General features: G+C 52.0%; 1 long non-coding RNA gene across 1 annotated transcript in view; it reads left to right on the top strand.

Annotated features, from left to right (window-relative positions):
* LOC311171547 overlaps positions 1–19,407 on the top strand; it is a 66,251-nt gene that overhangs the window by 41,795 nt on the left and 5,049 nt on the right. The gene's annotated exons all lie outside the window — the stretch shown is intronic.

Here is a 19,407-nt window from a genome sequence, read left to right as displayed (position 1 = left end):
TCCCTGGCTTCCAGGAGTTGCCATCCCCTGACCGGGACCCGGCCCTCTGTCTAGGGCGTCAGCGGGTGCACGGCCCCGCCGCTGGGGCTGTGAGTGCGAGAGGAGGGTGCAGGCGTGCCCCGGGAGGACGGTTTCGGCTTCCGCGAAGGGGAACAGGGCCCCGTTCCCACATGGGATAGGACAATCCCATTCTCCCATGGGTGCAGGGGTAGCCCCAACACGGTGGTTGCTGAGGGTCCCTGAACCCCCTCACCAGCGCCCCCTAGAGACGGCCCTATGAAGTGCGCCTGTGCGCAGCCAGAGTCGGGTGGGCGGGGTCAGGCTCCGGCCAGGGGGGGAGCCTTGGGCTCATAGCGCTGCTGGGCCAGGTGCGGACTATCCCCCTTTGAGTGGTGCTGGCTTGCTCAGGGCTTCTTTCCGCGCCGGTCTGTGTGCCTCTAGTTTTGGAAGAGGTCACGGTCGCCGCTTGTCCCTGGCTTCCATGGGGTGCCCTCCCCTGACCGGGACCCCGGCCCTCCATCTAGGGCGTCTGCGGGCGCACAGCCCCGCCGTTGGGGCTGTTTGTTCGAGAGGAGGGTGCAGGCGTGCCCCGGGAGGAATGTTTTGGCTATCGCGAAGGGGAAGAGGGCCCCGTTCCCACATGGGGGAGGACAATCCCGTACCCCCATGGGTGCAGGGGTGGCCCCAGCCCGGTGGGGGCTGAGGGTCCCCGAACCCCGCAATAGCGCCCCCTAGCGGCGGCCCTAAGAACTGCACCTGTGCTCAGCCAGATTCGGGTGGGAGGGGTCAGGCTCCGGCTTGGGCGGAGCCTGTGGCTCATCAGTGCTGCTCGGCCAGGTGCGGACTCTTCCCCTTTGAGTGGTGCTGGCTTGCCCAGGTTTTTTTTCCGCGCCGGCCTGTGTGCCTGCAGTTTGGAAGAGGCCCGGGTCGCCACTTCCCTGGCTTCCAGGGTGTGCCCTCCCCAGGCAGGGACCCTGACCCTCTGTCTATGGCGTGTCCGGGTGCACGGCCCCGCCGCTGGGGCTGTGAGTGCGAGAGGAGGGTGCAGGCGTGCCCCGGGAGGAAGGTTTTGGATACCGTGAAGGGGAAGAGGGCCCCATTCCCCCATGTGGGAATGTCAGAAGTGACAGAAGAATAAGCTGAAGAAGAAACAGAAGAAGCAGAAAACGAAGAAGTAATTGAAAAAGCAGAAAATGCAGAAGAAACAGAGGAAGATGAAGAAGAAGGAGATGCAGAACTACAAGAAGAACAAGAAGAACTAGAAGAACAAGAATAACAAGAAGTAGAAACAGAACAATAAGGCGAAAAAGCAGAAATATCAGAAGAATAAGCTCAATAAGAAGGAAAAGAGGCATAGGTAATAGAAAAAGCAGAAAATGCAGAACAGAAGTAGATGAAGTAGAAGAAAAAGGAGATTTAGAACTACAAGAAGAACAGAAGAACTAGAAGAACAAGATGAACAAGAAAGAGAAACAGAAGCATAAGACGAAAAAGCAGAAATAACAGAAGAATAAGCCAAAAAGTTAGAAATAACAGAAGCATAAACCGAAAAGGGAGAAATTACAGAAGAATAAGCTAAAAATAAACAGAAGAAGCAGAAAAAGAAGAAGTAATTTAAAAAGCGGAAAATGCAGAAGAAACAGAAGAAGATGAAGAAGAAGAAAGGAGATATAGAACTACAAGAAAAACAAGAAGAACTAGAAGAACAAGAAAAACAAGAAGGAGAAACAGAAGAATAAGACGAAAAAGCAGAAATAACAGATAAATAAGTTGAAAAAGTAGAAATAACAGGAATAAGCCACAAAGTTAGAAATAACAGAAAAAAAAGATGAAGAAGAAACAGAAGAAGCAGAAAACGAAGAAGTAATTGAAAAAGAGAAAGTGCAGAAGAAACAGAGGAGGATGAAGAACAAGAAGTGGAGATGTAGAAGTAGAAGAAGAACAAGAAGAACTTGAAGAACAAGAAGAATAAGAAGGAGAAACAGAAGAATAAGACGAAAAAGCAGAAATAACAGAAGAATAAAATGAATAATTAGAAATAAAAGAAGAATAAGCCAAAAAGGTAGAAATAACAGAAGCGTAAGCCGAAAAGGCAGAAGTGACGGAAGAATAAGCTGAAGAAAACACAGAAGAAGCAGAAAACGAAGTAATTGAAAAAGCAGAAAATGCAGAAGAAACAGAAGAAGATGAAGAAGAAGAAGAAGGAGATGTAGAACTACAAGAAGAACAAGAAGAACTAGAAGAACAAGAAAAACAAGAAGGAGAAACAAAAGAATAAGGTGACAAAGCAGAAATAACAGAAGAATAAGCTGAAAAAGAAGAAATAACAGAAGAATAAGCAACAAAGCTAGAAATACAGAAGAATAAGCTGAAGAAGAAACAGAAGAAGCAGAAAACAAAGGAGTAATTGAAAAAGCAAAAAATGCAGAAGAAAAAGAGGAAGATGAAGAAGAGGAAAAAGGAGATGTAGAACTACAAGAAGAACTAGAAAAACTAGAAGAACAAGAAGAACAAGAAGGAGAATCAGAAGAATAAGATGAAAAAGCAGAAATAACAGATAAATAAGCTGAATAAGTAGAAATAACAGAAGAAGGATCCAAAAAGTAGAAATAACAGAAGCATAAGTCGAAAGGCAGAAATGAAAAAGAATAAGCTGAAGAAAACAGAAGAAGCAGAAAACGAAGAAGTAATTGAAAAAGCAGAAAATGCTGAAGAAAGAGAGGAAGATGAAGAAGAAGAAAAAGGAGATGTAGAACTTCAAGAAGAACAAGAAGACTGGCAGAAAAGGAAGAACAAGAGGAGAAACAGAAGAATAAGATGAAAAAGCAAAAATAATAGAAGAAAAAGCTGAATAAGAAGCAGAAGAATCATAAGTAATTGAAAAATCAGAAAATGCAGAACAGAAGATGAAGAAGAAGAAGAAGGACATGTAGAACTACAAGAAGAACTAGAAGAAGTAGAAGAACAAGAAGAACAGAAGTAGAAACAGAAGAATAAGACGAAAAAGCAGAAATAACTGAAGAATAAGCTTAAAAGGTAGAAATAACAGAAGCATAAGCCGAAAAGGCAGAAATGATAGAAGAATAAGCTGAAGAAGAAATAGAAGATGCGGAAAACGAAGAAGTAATTGAAAAACCAGAAAATGCAGAATAAACAGAGGAAGATGAAGAAGGAGAAGAAGGAGATGTAGAACTACAAGAAGAACAAGAAGAACTAGAAGAACAAGAAGAACAAGAAGTAGAAACAGAAGAATAAGACGAAAAATGAGATATAACAGAAGAATAAGCTGAAAAAGTAGAAATAACAGAAGAATAAGCCAAAAAGGTAGAAATAACAGAAGAATAAGCCGACAAGACAGAAATGAGAGAGGAATAAGCTGAAGAGAAACAGAAGATGCAGAAAACGAAGAAGATACTGAAAAAGCAGAAAATGCAGAAGAAACAGAGGAAGATGAAGAAGAAGGATATGTAGAAGTACAAGAATAACAAGAAGAACTAGAAGAACTAGAAGAGCAAGAATGAGACACTGAAGAATAAGACGAAAAATCAGAAATAACAGAAGAATAAGCTGAATAAGTAGAAATGACAGAAGAATAAGCCAAAAAGTTAGAAGTAACAAAAGAATAAGCCGTAAAGTCAGATATGACAGAAGAATAAGCTGAAGAAGAAACAGAATCAAAATACGAATAAGTAATCGAAAAAAAGAGTACATGCAGAAGAAACAGAGGAAGATGAAGAATAAAAAGAACGCGATGTAGAACTACAAGAAGAACAAGAAGAACTAGAAGAACAAGAAGGATAAACTGAAGAATAAGACGAAAAAGCAGAAATAAGAGAAGAATAAGCTGAATACGTAGAAATAACAAGAGAATAAGCCAAAAAGGTAGAAATAACAGAAGAATAAGCCGAAAAGGCAGAGATGACAGAAAAATAAGCTGAAGAAGAAACAGAAGCAAAAAACGAAGAAGTAATTGAAAAACCAGAAAATGCAGAAGAAACGGAGGAAGATGACGACGAAGAAGAAGGAGATGTAGAACTACAAGAAGAAGAAAAAGAACTAGAAGAACAAGAAGAATAAGAAGGAGAAACCGAAGTATAAAACGAAAAAGCAGAAATAACAAAAGAATAAGCTGAATAAGTAGAAATAACAGAAGAATAAGCCAAAAAATGTCGAAATAACAGAAGCATAAGCCGAAAAGCTGAAGTGACAGAAGAATAAGCGGAAGAAGAAACAGAAGAAGCAGAAAACGAAGAAGTATTTGAAAAAGCAGGAAATGCTGAAGAAACACAGGAAGATGAAGAAGAAGCAGAAGGAGATGGAGAACTACAAGAAGAACAAGAAGAACTGGTCCCGGTCAGGGGAGGGCACACCCTGGAAGCCAAGGACAAGGGGCGACCGCGGCCTCATCCAAAACTGCAGGCACACAGACCGGCGCGGAAGAAAGCCCCGGGCAAGCCAGCACCACTCAAATGGGAAGAGTCCGCACCTGGCCCAGCAGCGCTGATGAGACCTAGGCTTCGAACCTGGCCGGAGCCTGACCACGCCCACCCGAATCTGGCTGCGCACAGGTGCACTTCCAAGGGCCGCCGTAGGGGGCGCTGGTGAGGGGGTTGGGGACACTCAGCCCCCACCGGGTTAGGGTGACCCCTGCACTCATGGGGGTACGGGATTGTCCACACCCATGCGGGAATGGGGCCCAAATCCCCTTCGCGGAAGCCCAAACCTTCCTCCCGGGGCACGCCTGCACCCTCCTCTCGCACTCACAGCCCCAATGGCGGGGCCTTGTGCCCGCTGACGCCCTAGACGGAGGGCCGGGGTCCCGGTCAGGGGAGGGCATCCCCTGGAAGCCAGGGACAAGAGGCGACCACGGCCTCTTTCAAAACGGCAGGCAAACAGGGCGACGCGGAAAAAGCCCCGGGGAAGCCAGCACCATTCAAAGGGGAAGAGTCCGCACCTGGCCCAGCAGCGCTGATGAGCCCCTGGCTCCGCCCCTGCAGGAGCGTGAACCCGCCCACCCGACTCTGGCTTCGCACAGGTGCACTTCTTAGGGCCACCGCTAGGGGGCGCTGGTGAGGGAGTTCGGGGACCATCAGCCCCCACCGGGCTTGGGCCACCCCTGCACCCATGTGGGTACGGGATTGTCCTCCCCCATGGGGGAACGGGGCCCTCTTCCCCTTCACGGAATCCCAAACCATCCTCCCGGGGCATGTCTGCACCCTCCTTTCGCACTCACAGACCCAGCGGCGGGGTCGTTCGCCCACAGACGACCTAGTCGGACGGCCGGGGTTCCGGTCAGGGTAGGGCACCCCCTGGAAGCCAGGGACAAGCGGCGACCGCGGCCTCGTCCAAAACTGCAGGCACACAGGCTGGCGCAGGTAAAAGCCCATGTCAAGCCAGGACCACTCAAAGGGGAAGAGTCTGCACCTGGCCCAGCATCACTTAATGAGCCACTGGCTCCGCCCCTGGCCAGAGCCTGGCCATGCCAACCCGACTCTGGCTGCGCACAGGTGCACTTCCTAGGGCTGCCGCTAGGGGGCACTGGTGAAGGGGTTCGGAGACCCTTAACCACCACCGGGCTTGGGCCACCCCTGCACCCATGTGGGTACGGGATTGTCCTCCCCCATGTGGGAACGGGGCCCTCTTCCCCTTCGCGGAAGCCCAAACCTTCCTGAGGCACGCCTGCACCCTCCTCTCACACTCACAGCCCCAGTGGCGGGGCCGTGTGCCCACAGAAGCTCTACATGGAGGGTCGGGTAACGGTCAGGGGAGGGCACCCCCTGGAAGCCAGGGTCAAGCGGCGACCGCGGCCTCTTCCAAAACTGCAGGCACACAACCCGGCGCGGAAAAAAGGCCTGGGCAAGCCAGCACCACTCATAGGGGAAGAGTCCGCACCTGGCCCAGTAGCGGAGATGAGCCCCAGGCTCCGCCCCTGGCCGGAGTCTCTCCCCGCACACCGACTCTGGCTGCACACAGGTGCACTTCTTAGGGCCCCTCTAGGGGGCACTGGTGAGGGGGTTTGGGGACCCTCTGCCCCCACCGGGCTTGGGCCTCACCTGCACCCATGTGGGTACGGGATTGTCCTACCCCATTGTGGTACGGGGCCTTCATCCCCTTCATGGAATCCCAAACATTCCTCCTGGGGCATGTCTGCACCCTCCTCTCGCAGTCACAGATCTAGCGGCAGGGCCGTGCGCCAGCAGACGCCCTAGACAAAGGGCCAGTGTCCCGGTCAGGGGAGGGCACCCCCTGGAAGCCAGGGACAAGCGGCGACTGAGGCCTCTAATAAAACTGCAGGCAAACAGGCCGGCGCAGAAAAAAGCTCCGGGCAAGCCACCACCATTCAAAGGGGAAGTGTCCGCACCTGGCACAGCAGCGCTTATGAGCCTCAGGCTCCAACCCTGGCTGGAGGCTGAGTCTGCCACCCGACTCTGGCTGCGCACAGGTGCACTTCCTAGGGCCGCCGCTAGGGGGCGCTGGTGAGGTGACTCTGGGACTCTCATCCCCCACCGGGCTGGGGCCAACCCTACACCCATGGGAGTATGGGATTGTCCTCCCCCATGGGGGAACGGGGCCCTCTTCCCTTTGGCGGAAGCCCAAACCTTCCTTCCGGGGTACACCTGCACCCTCCTCTCACACTCACAGCACCAACGGCGGGGCCGTGCGCCCACAGACGGCCTAGATGGAGGGCAGGGGTCCCGGTCAGGGGAGGGCACACCCTGGAAGCCAGGGACAAGCGGCGACCCGGGACTCTTCCAAACTGCAGGCATACAGGCCGGCGGGGGAAAAAGCACCGGGAAGCAAGCACCACTCAAAGGGGAAGAGTCCGCACCTGGCCCAGAATCGCTTTTTGAGCCCCAGGCTCGGCCCCTGGCCGGAGCCAGACCCGCCCACTGGAGTCTGGCTGCGCACGGCAGCACTTCCTAGGGCCGCCGCTAGGGGCTTTGGTGAGGGGATTCGAGGACTCACAGCCCCCACCGGGATGGGGACACCCCTGCACCCATGGGGGTACGGGATTGTCCTCCCCCATGGGGGAACGGGGACCTCTACCCCTTCGCGGAAGCCGAAAACATCCTCCCAGGGCACACCTGCATACTCCTCTCGCACTCAAAGCCCCAGCGGCGGGGTGGTGCACATGCAGACGCCCTAGACGGAGGGCCGGTGTCCCGGTCAGGAGAGGGCACCCCGTGGAAGCCAGGAACAAGCAGAGACCGCGACCTCTTCCAAAACTGCATGCACACAGGCCGGCGCGGAAAAAAGCCCCGGGGACGCCAGCACCACTCAAAGGGGAAGAGTCCGCACCAGGTCCAGCGGCGCTTGAGGAGCCCAAGGCTCCGCCCCTGGGCAGAGCCGGACCTCGCCCACCCGACTCTGGCTGCGCACAGTTGCAATTACTAGGGCCGCCCCTAAGGGGCGCTGGTGAAGGGGTTCGGGGACCCTCAGACCCTCCGCGGTGGACCCACCCCTGCACCCATGGGGGTACGGGTATGTCCTCCCCCAGGTGGGAACGGGGCCCTCTTCCCCTTTGCGGTATCCCAAACCTTGCTCCCGGGGCACGCCTGCACCCTCCTCTCAAACTCACAGCCCCAGCGGCGGGGCAGTGCACCCGCACACGCCCTAGACAGAGGGCCGGGGACTCGGACAGGGGAGGGCTCACCCTGGAAGCCAGGGACAAGCGGCGACCCAGGCCTCTTGCAAACTGCAGGCACACAGGATGGCGCGGAAAAAGCCCCCGGAAAGCCAGCACCACTCAAAGGGGAAGAGTCCGCACCTGGCCGAGCAGCGCAGATGAGCCACAGGCTCCGCCCCTACCCGTAGACTGACCATGCCCACCCGACTCTGGCTGCGCACAGGTGCACTTCCTAGGGCCGCCGCTAGGGGCACTGGTGAGGGGGTTCGGGGACACTCAGCCCCCACCGGGCTGGGGCCAGCCCTGTACCCATGGGGGTAAGGGATTATTCTCCCACATGTGCGAACGGGGCCCTCTTCCCCTTCGCGGAAGCCGAAACCTTCCTCCAGGGGCACGCCTTCACCCTCTTCTCGCACTCAGAGCCCCTGCGGCGGGGCCGTGCGCCCGCAGAAGCCCTAGACAGAGGGCCGGGGTCCCCGTCAGGGGAGGGCACACCCTAGAAGCCAGGGGTAAATGCGACCGCGGCCTCTTCCCAAACTGCCGGCACACAGGCCGGCGCGGAAAAAAGACCCGGGCAAGCTAGCACCACTCAAAGGGGAAGAGTAGGCACCTGGCCAGCAGCGCTGATGAGCCCCAGGCTCCGCCCCTGGCCAGAGCCTGACCCGCCCACCCGACTCTGGCTGTGCACAGGTGCACTTCCTAGGGCCGCCGCTAGGGGCACTGGTAGTGGGTTCGGGGACCCTCAGCCCCCACCGGGATGGGGCCAGCCCTGCACCCATGGGGGTTCGCGATTGTCCTCCCTCATGGGGGAACGGGGCCCTCTTCCCCTTCGCGGAAATCCAAACCTTCCTCCCGGGGAACGCCTTCAACCTGCTCTCGCACTCACTGCCCCAGCGGCGGGGCCGAGTGCCCGCCGATGCCCTAGAAGGAGGGAGGGGGTCCCGGTCAGGGGAGGGCACCCCCTGGAAGCCAGGGACAAGCAGCGACCGCGGCCTCTTCCAAAACTGCAGGCACACAGGCCGGCGCAGAAGAAAGCCCCGGGCAAGCCAGCACCACTCAAAGGGGAAGAGTCCGCACCTGGCGCAACAGCGCTGATGAGACCCAGGCTCCGCCCCTGGCCGGAGCCTGACCCCGCCCACCCGAATCTGGCTGGGCACAGGTGCACTTCTTAGGGCCGCCACTAGGGTGCGCTGGTGAGGGGGTTCGGGGACCCTCAGCCCCCACCGGGCTTGGGCCACTCCTGCACCCATGGTGATACGGGATTGTCCTCCCCCATGGAGGAACGGGGCCTTCTTCCCCTTCGTGGAAGCCCAAAACTTTCTCCTGGGGCACGCCTGCACCCTCCTTTCGCACTCACAGCCCCAGCGGCGGGGCCGTGCGCCCGCACACGCCCTAGAGAGAGGACCGGGGTCCCGGTGAGGGGAGGGCACACCCTGGAAGCCAGGGACAAGCGGCGACCCGGGACTCTTCCAAACTGCAGGCATACAGGCCGGCGCGGAAAAAAGCCCGGGGCAAGCCAGCACCACTCAAAGGGGTAGAGTCCGCACCAGGCCCAGCAGGGCTGATGAGCCCCAGGTTCCGCCCCTGGCCGGAGCCTGACCCCGCCCACCCGACTCTGGCTGCCCACAGGTGCACTTGCTAGGTCCGCCGCTAGGGGGCATTGGTGAGTGGGTTCGGGGAACCTCAGCCCCCCCCCCGGGCTGGGGCCACCCCTGCACCAATGAGGGTACTGGGTTGTCCTCACCCATGTGGGAACGTGGCCCTCTTCCCCTTCGCGGAAGCCCAAACCTTCCTCCCGGGGATGCCTGCACCCTCCTCTCGCACTCAGAGCCCCAGCGGCAGGGCCGTGCGCCCGCAGATGCCCTAGATAGAGGGCCGGGTTCCCGGTCACGGGAGGGCAACCCCTAGAAGCCAGGGACAAGCGGCGACCGCGGCCTATTCCTAAAGTGCAAGCACACAGGCCGGCGCGGAAATAAGCCTCGGGCAAACCAGCACCACTCAAAGGGGAAGAGTCCGCACCTGGCCCAGCAGAGATGATGAGCCCCAGGCTCCACCGATGGCCGGAGCCTGACCCAGCCCACCCGACACTGGCTACGCACAGGGCAATTTCTAGGGCTGCCGCTAGGGTCGCTGGTGAGGGGGTTCGGGGACCCTTAGCCCCCACTGGGCTGGGGACACCCCTGCACACATGGAGGTACGGGATTGTCCTCCCCCATGGGGGAACGGGGCCCTCTTCCCCTTCACGGTATCCCAATCCTTCCTCCCGGGACACGCCTGCACCCTCCTCTCGCACTCACAGCCCCAGCAGAGGGGCCGTGTGCCCGCAGACACCCTAGACGGAGGTTCGGTGTCCCGGTCATGGGAGGGCTCCCCGTGGAAGCCAGGGACAAGCAGCGACCGCGGCCTCTTCCAAAACTGCAGGTACAGAGGCCGGCGCGGAAAAAAGCCTCGGGCTAGCCAGCACCACTCAAAGGGGAAGAGTCCGCACCTGGCCCAGCAGCGCTGATGAGCCCCAGGCTCCGCCCCGGCCCGTAGACTGACACCGCTCACGCGACTCTGGCTGCGCACAGGTGTACTTCCTAAGGCCGCCGCCAGGGTGCGCTGGTGAGGGGGTTCGGGAATCCTCAGGGCCCACCGGGCTGGGGCCACCCCTGCACCCATGGGGGTACGGGATTGTCCTCCCCCATGGGGGAACGGGGCCCTCTTCCCTTTCGCGGAAGCCAAAACCTTCCTCCCGGGGCACGCCTGCAACCTCCTCTCGCACTCACAGCCCCAGCGGCGGGGCCGTTCACCCGCAGAAGTCCTAGAGGGATGGCTGGTGTCCTGGTCAGCGGAGGGCAACTCGTGGAAGCCAGGGACAAGCGGTGACCGCGCCCTCTTCCAAAACTGCAGGCACAGTCCGGCGCGGAAAAAACCCCGGGCAAGCCAGCACCACTCAAAGGGGAAGAGTCTGCACCTGGCACAGCAGCGCTGATGAGCCCCAGGCTCCGCCCCTGGCCGGAGCCTGACCCCGCCCACCCGACTCTGGCTGCGCACAGGTGCACTTCCTAGGGCCGCCGCTAGGGGGCGCTGGTGAGGGTTTTCAGGACCCTCAGCACCCACCGTGCTGGGGCTACCATTGCACCCATGGGGGTATGGGATTGTCCTCCCCCATGGGGGAAGGTGGCCCTCTTCCACTTCGCGGTCTCCCAAACCTTCCTCCCGGGGCACACCTACACCCTCCTCTCGCACTACAGCCCCAGCGGCGGGGCTTAGCGCCCGCAGACGCCCTAGTCGGAGGGCCGGTGTCCTGGTCAGGGGGTCACCCCATGGAAGCCAAGGAAAAAAAGGAGACCGCGGCCTCTTCCAAAACTGCAGGCACACTGTCCGGCGCACAAACAATCCCCGGGCAAGACAGCACCACTCAGAGGGGAAGGGTCCGAACCTGGCCCCGCAGCGCTTGATGAGCCCCAGGCTCCGCCCCTGGCCGGAGCCTGACCCAGCGCACCGGACTCTGGCTTCGCACAGATGAACTTCCTAGGGTCGACGCTAGGGGCACTGGTGAGGGGGTTCGGGGACCCGCAGCCCCCACCAGGCTGGTGCCACTCCTGCACCCATGGGGGTACGGGATTGTCCTCCCCCATGGTGGAACGCGGACCTCTTCCCCTTCGCGGTATCCCGAACATTCCTCCCGGGGCATGCCTGCACCCTCCTCTTGCACTCACAGCCCTAGCTGCGAGGTCGTGCGCCCAGAGAAGCCCTAGACAGAGGGCCGGGGTCCCGGTCAGGGGAGGGCACAACCTGGAAGCCAGGGACATTCGGCGACTGCAGCCTCTTCCAAAACTGCAGGCACACAGGCCAGCGCGGAAGAAAGCCCCGGGCAAGCCAGCACCACTCAAAGGGGAAGAAAATGCACCTGGCCCAGCAGCGCTGATGAGTCCCAGGATCCGCCCCTGGCCGGAGCTTGAACCGCCCACCCGACTCTGGCTTTGCACAGGTGCACTTCCTATGGCCGCCGCTAGGGGCACTGGTGAGGGGGATCGGGGACCCTCAGCCCCCACCGGGCTGGGGCCAGCCCTGTACCCATGGGGTTACGGGATTGTCCACCCCAATGGGGGAATGGGGCCCTATTCCCCTCCGCGGAAGTCCAAACCTTCCTCCAGGGGCACGCCTTCAACCTGCTCTCGCATTCACAGCCCCAGTGGCGTGGCCATGTGCCCGCCGATGCCCTAGAAGGAGGGAGGGGGTCCCAGTCAGGGGAGGGCAACCCCTGGAAGCTAGGGACATGCGGCGACCGCGGCCTCTTCCAAAACTGCAGGCACACATGCCGTCGCGGAAAAAAGCCTCGGGGAAGCCAGCACCACTCAATGGGATGATTCCGCACGTTGCTCAGCAGCGCTTGATGAGACGCAGTCTCCGCCCATCCCCGGAGCCTGACCCCGCCCACCCGACCATGGCTGCGCACAGGTGCACTTCCTACGGCCTCCGCAAGGGGGCGCTGGTGAGGGGATTCGGGGACCCTCCGCCCCCACCGGGCTGGGGCCAACTCTGCACCCATGGGCGTACAGGATAGTCCTCCCCCATGTGACAACGGGCCCTCTTCCCCTTCGCGGAAGCCCACATCTTCCTTCCATGGCACGCCTGTACCCTCCTCTTCCACTGAGAGACCCAGCGCGGGCCGTGCACCCGCAGACACCCTAGACAGCGGCCGGGGTCCCTGTCAGGGGAGGGCACCCCCTGTAAGCCAGGGACAAGCGGCGACCGCGTCATCTTCCAAAACTGCAGGCACACAGGCCAGCTTGGAAAGCACCAGGCAAGCCAGCACCACTCAAAGGGGACGAGTCCTCACGTGGCCCAGCAGTGCTGATGAGCACCGGGCTCCGCCCCTGGCCGGAGCCTGACCCCGCGCAACTGACTATGCCTGCGCAGAGATGCAATTCCTAGGGCCGACGCTAGGGTCGCTAGTGAGTTGGTTCCGGGACCCTCAGCCCCCACGGGGCTGGGGCCACCTCTGCACCCATGGGGGTACAGGATTATTTTGCCCCATGGGGGAACGGGTCACTCTTCCCCCTCACGGAAGCCCAAATATTAGTCCCGGGGCATGCCTGCACACTCCTCTTGCACTCTAAGCCCCAGCGGGGGGCCATGCGCCCGTAGACGCCCTAGAAATAGGGCCGGGGTCCCTAACAGGGGAGGGCAACCCTTGTAAGCCAGGAACAAGCGGCGACCGGAGCCTCTTCCAAAACTGCAGGCAGTTAGGCCGGCACGGTAAGCCCCGGCCAAGCCAGCACCACTCAAAGGGGAAGAGTCCTCAACTGGCCCAGCAGCGCTGATGAACCACAGGCTCTGCCCCTGGCCGGAGCATGACACCGCCCACCCGACTCTGCCTGCGTATAGGTGCACTTCCTAGGGCGGAAGCTAGGGGGCGCTGGTGAGAGGGTTCAGGGATCCTCAGCCCCTCGGGGCTGGGGTTACCTCTGCACCCATGGGTTTACGGGATTGTCTTCCCCTATGGGAGAACGGGGCCCTATTCTCCTTCGAGGAAAACCAAATCTTCCTCCCGGGGCACATCTGCACCCCCCTCTCGCACTCACAGCCCCAGCGGCGGGGCCGTGCGCCCGCCGACGCCCAAGATGGAGGACGGGGTCCCAGTCAGTGGAGGGAACACCCTGAAGCCAGGAACAAGCGGTGACAGCGGCGTCTTCCAAAACTGCAGGCACACAGGCCTGCACGGAAAAAAGCCACGGGCAAGCCAGCACCACTCAAAGGGGAAGAGTCCACACCTGGCCCAGCAGCGCTGATGAGCCCCAGGCTCTGCCCCTGGCCGGAGCCTGACCCGCCTACCCGACTCTGGCTGCGCACAGGTGCACTTCCTAGGGCTGCCGCTCGGGTGCGCTCTTGAGGGGGTTCGGGGGCTGAGGGCCACATCTGTCCCCAAGGGTTACAGAACTTTCCTCCCCCATGGGCGTACGGGGCCCTGTTCCCCTTCGCGGAAGCCCAAACCTTCCTCCCGGGGAACGCCTGCACCCTCCTCTTGCACTGACAGCCCCACGGCGGGGCCGAGTGCCTGCAGACAACCTAGACGGAGGGCCGTGGTCCCTGTCAGGTGAGGACACCCCCTGTAAGCCAGGGACAAGCGGCGACCGAGCCTCTTCCAAAATTGCAGGCACAGAGTCCTGCGCCGAAAGCCCCTGTCAAGCCAACTCTACTCAAATGGGAGAAGTCTTCACCTGACCCTGACGCACTGAAGAGCCCCAGGCTCTGCCCCTGGGAGGAGCCTAACCCCGCCAACCTGAATCTGCCTGCACACATGTGCACTTCCTAGGTCCGCAGCTCGGGTGCGCTCTTGAGGGGGTTCGGGAGCCCTCAGCCCCCTCGGGGATAGGGGGAACTCTGCACCCATTGGGGTATGGAAATTTCCTCCCCCATGGGGGAACGGGTTCTCTTCACCTCGGGGGAAGCCCAAATCTTCCTCCCAGGGCACGCCTGTACCCTCTTCTTCCACTGAGAGCCCCAGCGGCGGGCGTGCACCCGCAGACGCCCTAGACAGTGGGCTAGGGTTCCTGTCAGGGGAGGCAACCCCTGGAAGCCAGGGATAAGCGGCGACCATGGCCTCTTCCCAAACTGCAGGCACACAGGCCGGCGCGGATATCCCCGGGCAAGCCAGCACCACTCAAAGGAGAAGAGTCCTCACCTGGCTCAGGTGATGTAGAACTACAAGAAGAACAAGAAGAACTAGAAGAAGAAGAAGAAGAACAAGAATTAGAAACAAAAGAATAAGACGAAAAAGTAGAAATAACAGAAGAATAAGCCGAAAAAGCAGAAATAACAGAGGAATAAACCGAAAAAGCAGAAATAACAGAAGATTCAGCTGAGGAAGAAGCAGAAGAAGCAGATGAAGAAGTAATTGAAAAAACAAAAAGTGCAGAAGAAACAGATGAAGATGAAGAAGAAGAGGAGGGTGATGTAGAACTACAAGAAGAACAAGAAGAACTAGAAGAACGAAAGGAACAAGAAGTAGAAACAGAAGAATAAGCCAAAAAAGCAGAAATAACAGGAGAATAAGACGAAATAGCAGAAATATCAGAAGAATAAGCCAAAAAAGCAGACTTAACAGAAGATTCAGCTGAGGAAGTATCAGAAAAAGCAGAAGAAGAGGAAGTAATTGAAAAAGCAAAAAATGCAGAAGAAACAGAACAAGATGAAAAAGAAGAAGAAGGAGATGTAGAACAACAAGAACTAGAAGAACAAGAATCACAACAAGAAGAAAGAGGAGAATAAGAGGAACAAGCAGATATAACAGAAGAATTATCCCAAAAATCAGAAATAAAAGAAGAATAAGACGAAACAGCAGAATTAACAGAAGAATAAGCCGAAAAAGCAGTAATAACAGAAGAATAAGCTGAAGAAGAAGCAGAAGAAGCAGAAGAAGAAGTAATTGAAAAAGCAGAAAATGCAGTAGAAACAGAAGATGAAGAAGAAGAAGAGGGTGAAGTAGAACTACAAGAAGAACAATAAGATCTAAAAGATCAAGAAGAACAAGAAGTAGAAACAGAAGAATAAGAGGAAAAAGCAGAGATAACAGAAGAATAAGCCGAAAAATCAGAAATAACAGAAGAAAAACCCGAAAAAGCAGAAATAACAGAAGAATAAGCTGAAGAAGAAGAAGAAGCAGAAGAAGAGGAAGTAATTGAAAAAGCAAAAAAAGCAGAAGATTAAGAAGAAGAGGAAGGAGATGTAGAATAACCAGAAGAACATGAAGAACAAGAAAAACAAGAAAAAAAAGAAGAAGAAGACGAAAAAGCAGTAATAATAGAAGAATAAGCCGAAACAGCAGAAATAACAGAAGATTCAGCTGGGGAAGAACCAGAAGACGCAGAAGAAGAAGAAGTAATTGAAAAAACAAAAAGTGCAGTAGAAACAGAAAAAGATGAAGAAGAAGAAGAAGAACATGCAGAACTAGAAGAAGAACAAGAAGAACTAGAAGAACTAGAAGAACAATAAGAAGAAACAGAAGAATAAGAGGAAAAAGCAGAAATCACCGAAGAATAAGACGAAAATCAGAAATATCAGAATAAGCTGAAGAAAAGCAGATGAAGCAGAAGAAGACGTACTGCTTTTTTGACTAATTCTTCTGCTATTTTTTTCTGCTTTTTCCTGTTATTCTTCTGTTTCTTCTTGTTGTTCTTCTTGCTCTTCTAGTACTTTTTGTTCTACATCTCCTTCTTCTTCTTCTTCATCTTGTTCTGCATTTTTTGCTTTTTCAATTACTTCCTCTAATTCTGCATCTTCTTCAGCTTATTCTTCTGTTATTTCTGCTTTTTCGGCTTATTCTGTTATCTCTGTTTTTCGGCTTATTCTTCTGTTATTTCTGTTTTTTCCTATTATACTTATGTTTCTTCTTGTTCCTCTTTTTCTTCTAGTTCTTCTTGTTCTACTTGTAGTTCTACATCTCCTTCTCCATCTTCTTCTGTTTCTTCTGCATTTTTTGGTTTTTCAATTTCTTCTTCTTCTTCTTCTTCTTCTTCTTCTTCTTCTTCTTCTTCTTCTTCTTCTTCTTCTTCTTCTTCTTCTTCTTCTTCTTCTTCTTCTTCTGCTTCTTCTGCTTCTTCTGCTTCTTCTGCTTCTTCTTCAGCTTAATCTGATGTTATTTCTGCTCTTTCGTCTTATTCTTCTGTTATTTCTGTTTTTTCAGCTTATTCGTCATTTATTTCTGCTTTTTCGTCCTATTCTTCCTATTCTACTTCTAGCTCTTCTTGTTCTTCTAGTTCTTCTTGTTCTTATTGTAGTTCCATATCTTCTTCTTTTTTTCATCTTCTTCTGTTTTTTCAGCACTTTTATTTTTTTTCAATTACTTCTTCTGCTTCTTCTGCTTCTTCTACAGCTTATTCTTCTGTTTTTTCTGCTTTTCGGATTTGTCTTCTTTTTCATATTATTCTTCTGTTTCTTCTTCTGTTTCTTCTTCTGGTCCTTCTTGTTCTTCTATCTCTTCTTGTTCTTCTTGTAGTTCTACATGTCCTACTTCTTCTTCTTCATCTTCCCCTGTTTCTTCTGCACTTTTAGTTTTTTCAATTACTTCTTCTTCTTCTGCTACTTCTGCTTCTTCTTCAGCTGAATCTTCTGTTATTTCTGCTTTTTCGGCTTATTCTTCTGTTATTTCTGCTTTTTCCTCTTATTCTTCTGTTATTTCTACTTTTTTGTCTTATTCTTCTTTTCTACTTCTTGTTCTTCTTGTTCTTTTTGCTGTTCTACATCACCATCTTCTTCTTCATCATCTTCTTCTGTTTCTACTGCATTTTCTGCTTTTTCAATTACTTCTTCTTCTGCTTCTGCTTTTTCTTCAGCTTCTTCTTCTGTTATTTCTGCTTTTTCCGCTTATTCTTCTATTATTTCTGCTTTTTCGTCTTATTCTTCTGTTTCTTCTTCTTTTTCTTCTTGTTCTTCTAGTTCTTCTTGTTCTTCTTGTAGTTCTACATGTCCTTCTTCTTCTTCATCTTTCAGTTTCTTCTGCACTTTTAGTTTTTTCAATTACTTCTTCTTCTGCTTCTTCGTCAGCTTATTCTTCTGTTATTTCTGCTTTTTCGCCTTATTCTTCTGTTATTTCCGCTTTTTCCTATTATTCTTCTGTTTCTTATTCTGGTTCTTCTTGTTCTTCTAGTTCTTCTGGTTCTTCTTGTAGTTCTACATGTCCTTCTTCTTCTTCTTCATCTTCTTCTGTTTCTCCTGCAATTTTTGCTTTTTCAAGTACTTTTTCTTCTGCTTCTTCTGCTTTTTCTTCAGCAGATATTTCTGTTTTTTCTGCTGTTCGGCTTATTCTTCTGTTATTTCTGCTTTTTCGCTTATTCTTCTGTTATCTCTGCTTTTTCCTCTTATTCTTCTGTTTCTACTTCATGTTCTTGTTCTTTTAGTTCTTCTAGTTCTTCTTGTAGTTCTACATCTCCTCTTCTTCTTCTTCATCTTCTTCTGTTTCTTCTGCATTTTGTTTTTTCAATTACTTCTTCTGCTTCTTCAGCTTCTTCTTCTGTTATTTCTGCTTTTTCAGCTTATTCTTCTGTTATTTCGGCTTTTTCCTCTTATTCTTCTGTTTCTTCTACTTGTTCTTCTAGTTCTTCATTTTCTTCTTGTACTTCTACATGTCCTTCTTCTTCTTTTTCATCTTCTTCTGTTTCTTCTGCACTTTTAGTTTTTTTCAATTATTTCTTCTTCTTCTGCTTCTTCTTCAGCTGAATCTTCTGTTATTTCTCCTTTTTCGTCTCATTCTTCTGTTATTTCTGCTTTTTCGGCTTTTTCTTCTGTTATTTCTGCTTTTTCCTATTGTTCTTCTGTTTCTTCTTCTGGTCCTTCTTTTACTTCTCTTTGTTCTTTTTCTTCTTGTATTTCTACATGTCCTTTTAGTTTTCTAAATTACTTCTTCTTCTTCTGCTTCTTCATCAGTTTATTCTTCTGTTATGTTTGCTTTTTCTGCTTATTCTTCTGTTATTTCTGCTTTATCGTCTTATTCTTCAGTTTCTTCTGCACTTTTAGTTTTTTCAATTATTTCTACTTCTGCTTCTGCTTCTTTTTCAGCTTCTTCTTCTGTTGTTCTTCTTGTTCTTCTTTTTTTTTCTAGTTCTACATGTCCTAGTTCTTCTTCTTTATCTTCTTGTTCTTCTTGACGTTCTACATCACCTTCTTCTTCTTCTTCTTCATCTTCTTCTATTTCTACTGCATTTTCTGCTTTTTTCAATTACTTCTTCTTGTTCTGCTTCTGCTTGTTCTTCATCTTCTTCTTCTGTTATTTCTGCTTTTTCGGCTTATTCTTCTGTTATTTCTGCTTTTTCCTCTTATTCTTCTGTTTCTTCTTGTTGTTCTTCTAGTTTTCTTGTTCTTCTTCTAGTTCTACATGTCCTTCTTCTTCATCTTCTTATTCTGTTTCTTCTGCATTTTTCGCTTTTTCAATTTCTTCTTCTTCTTTTTCTGCTTCATCTTCAGCTTATTCTTCTGTAATTTCTTCTTTTTGGGCTTATTCTTCTGTTATTTCTGCTTTTTCCTCTTATTCTTCTGTTTCTTCTAGATCTCTAGTTCGTCTAGTTCTTCTTGTAGTTCTACATGTCCTTCTTCTTCTTCATCTTCTTGTTTCTCCTGCCTTTCTTGCTTTTTCAATTACTTCTTCTTCTGCTATATCTGCTTCTTCATCAATTGAATAGTCTGTTATTTCTGTTTTTTGGCTTTTTCTTCTGTTATTTCTGCTGTTTCGTCTTATTCTTCTGTTACTTCTGCTTTTTTTTGGCTTATTCTTTTTTTTTTGTGCTTTTTCCTCTTATTCTTCTGTTTCTTCTTGTTCTTCTGTTTTTCTAGTTTTTCTTGTTCTTCTTGTAGTTCTGCATGTCCTTCTTGTTCTTCATCTTCTTCTGTTTCTTCTGCATTTTTTGTTTTTTCAATTACTTCTTCTTCTGCTTCTTCTGCTTCTTCTTCATCTGTATATTCTGTTATTACTGCTTTTTCAGCTTATTCTTCTGTTATTTCTGCTTTTCCGTCTTATTCTTATGTTTCTACTTCTTGTTCTTATTGTTCTTCTAGTTCTTCTTGTAGTTCTACTTCACCCTCTTTTTCTTCTTCATCTTCTTCTGTTTCTACTGCATTTCTGCTTTTTCAATTACTTCTTCTTCTTCTGCTTCTTCTGCTTCTTCTTCATCTGTATATTCTGTTATTTCTGCTTTTTCGTCTTATTCTTCTGTTATTTCTGCTTTTTCCTCTTATTCTTCTGTTTCTTCTTCTTGTTCTTCTACATGTCCTTCTTCTTCTTTTTCATCTTCTTCTGT

The sequence above is a fragment of the Talpa europaea genome (assembly GCF_964194135.1).
Source record: "Talpa europaea genome assembly, chromosome: 6".
NCBI classification, from domain to species: Eukaryota; Metazoa; Chordata; class Mammalia; order Eulipotyphla; family Talpidae; genus Talpa; species Talpa europaea.
Note: the sequence above shows the minus strand (reverse complement) of the source record. Positions and strands in the feature narration are given on the sequence as shown.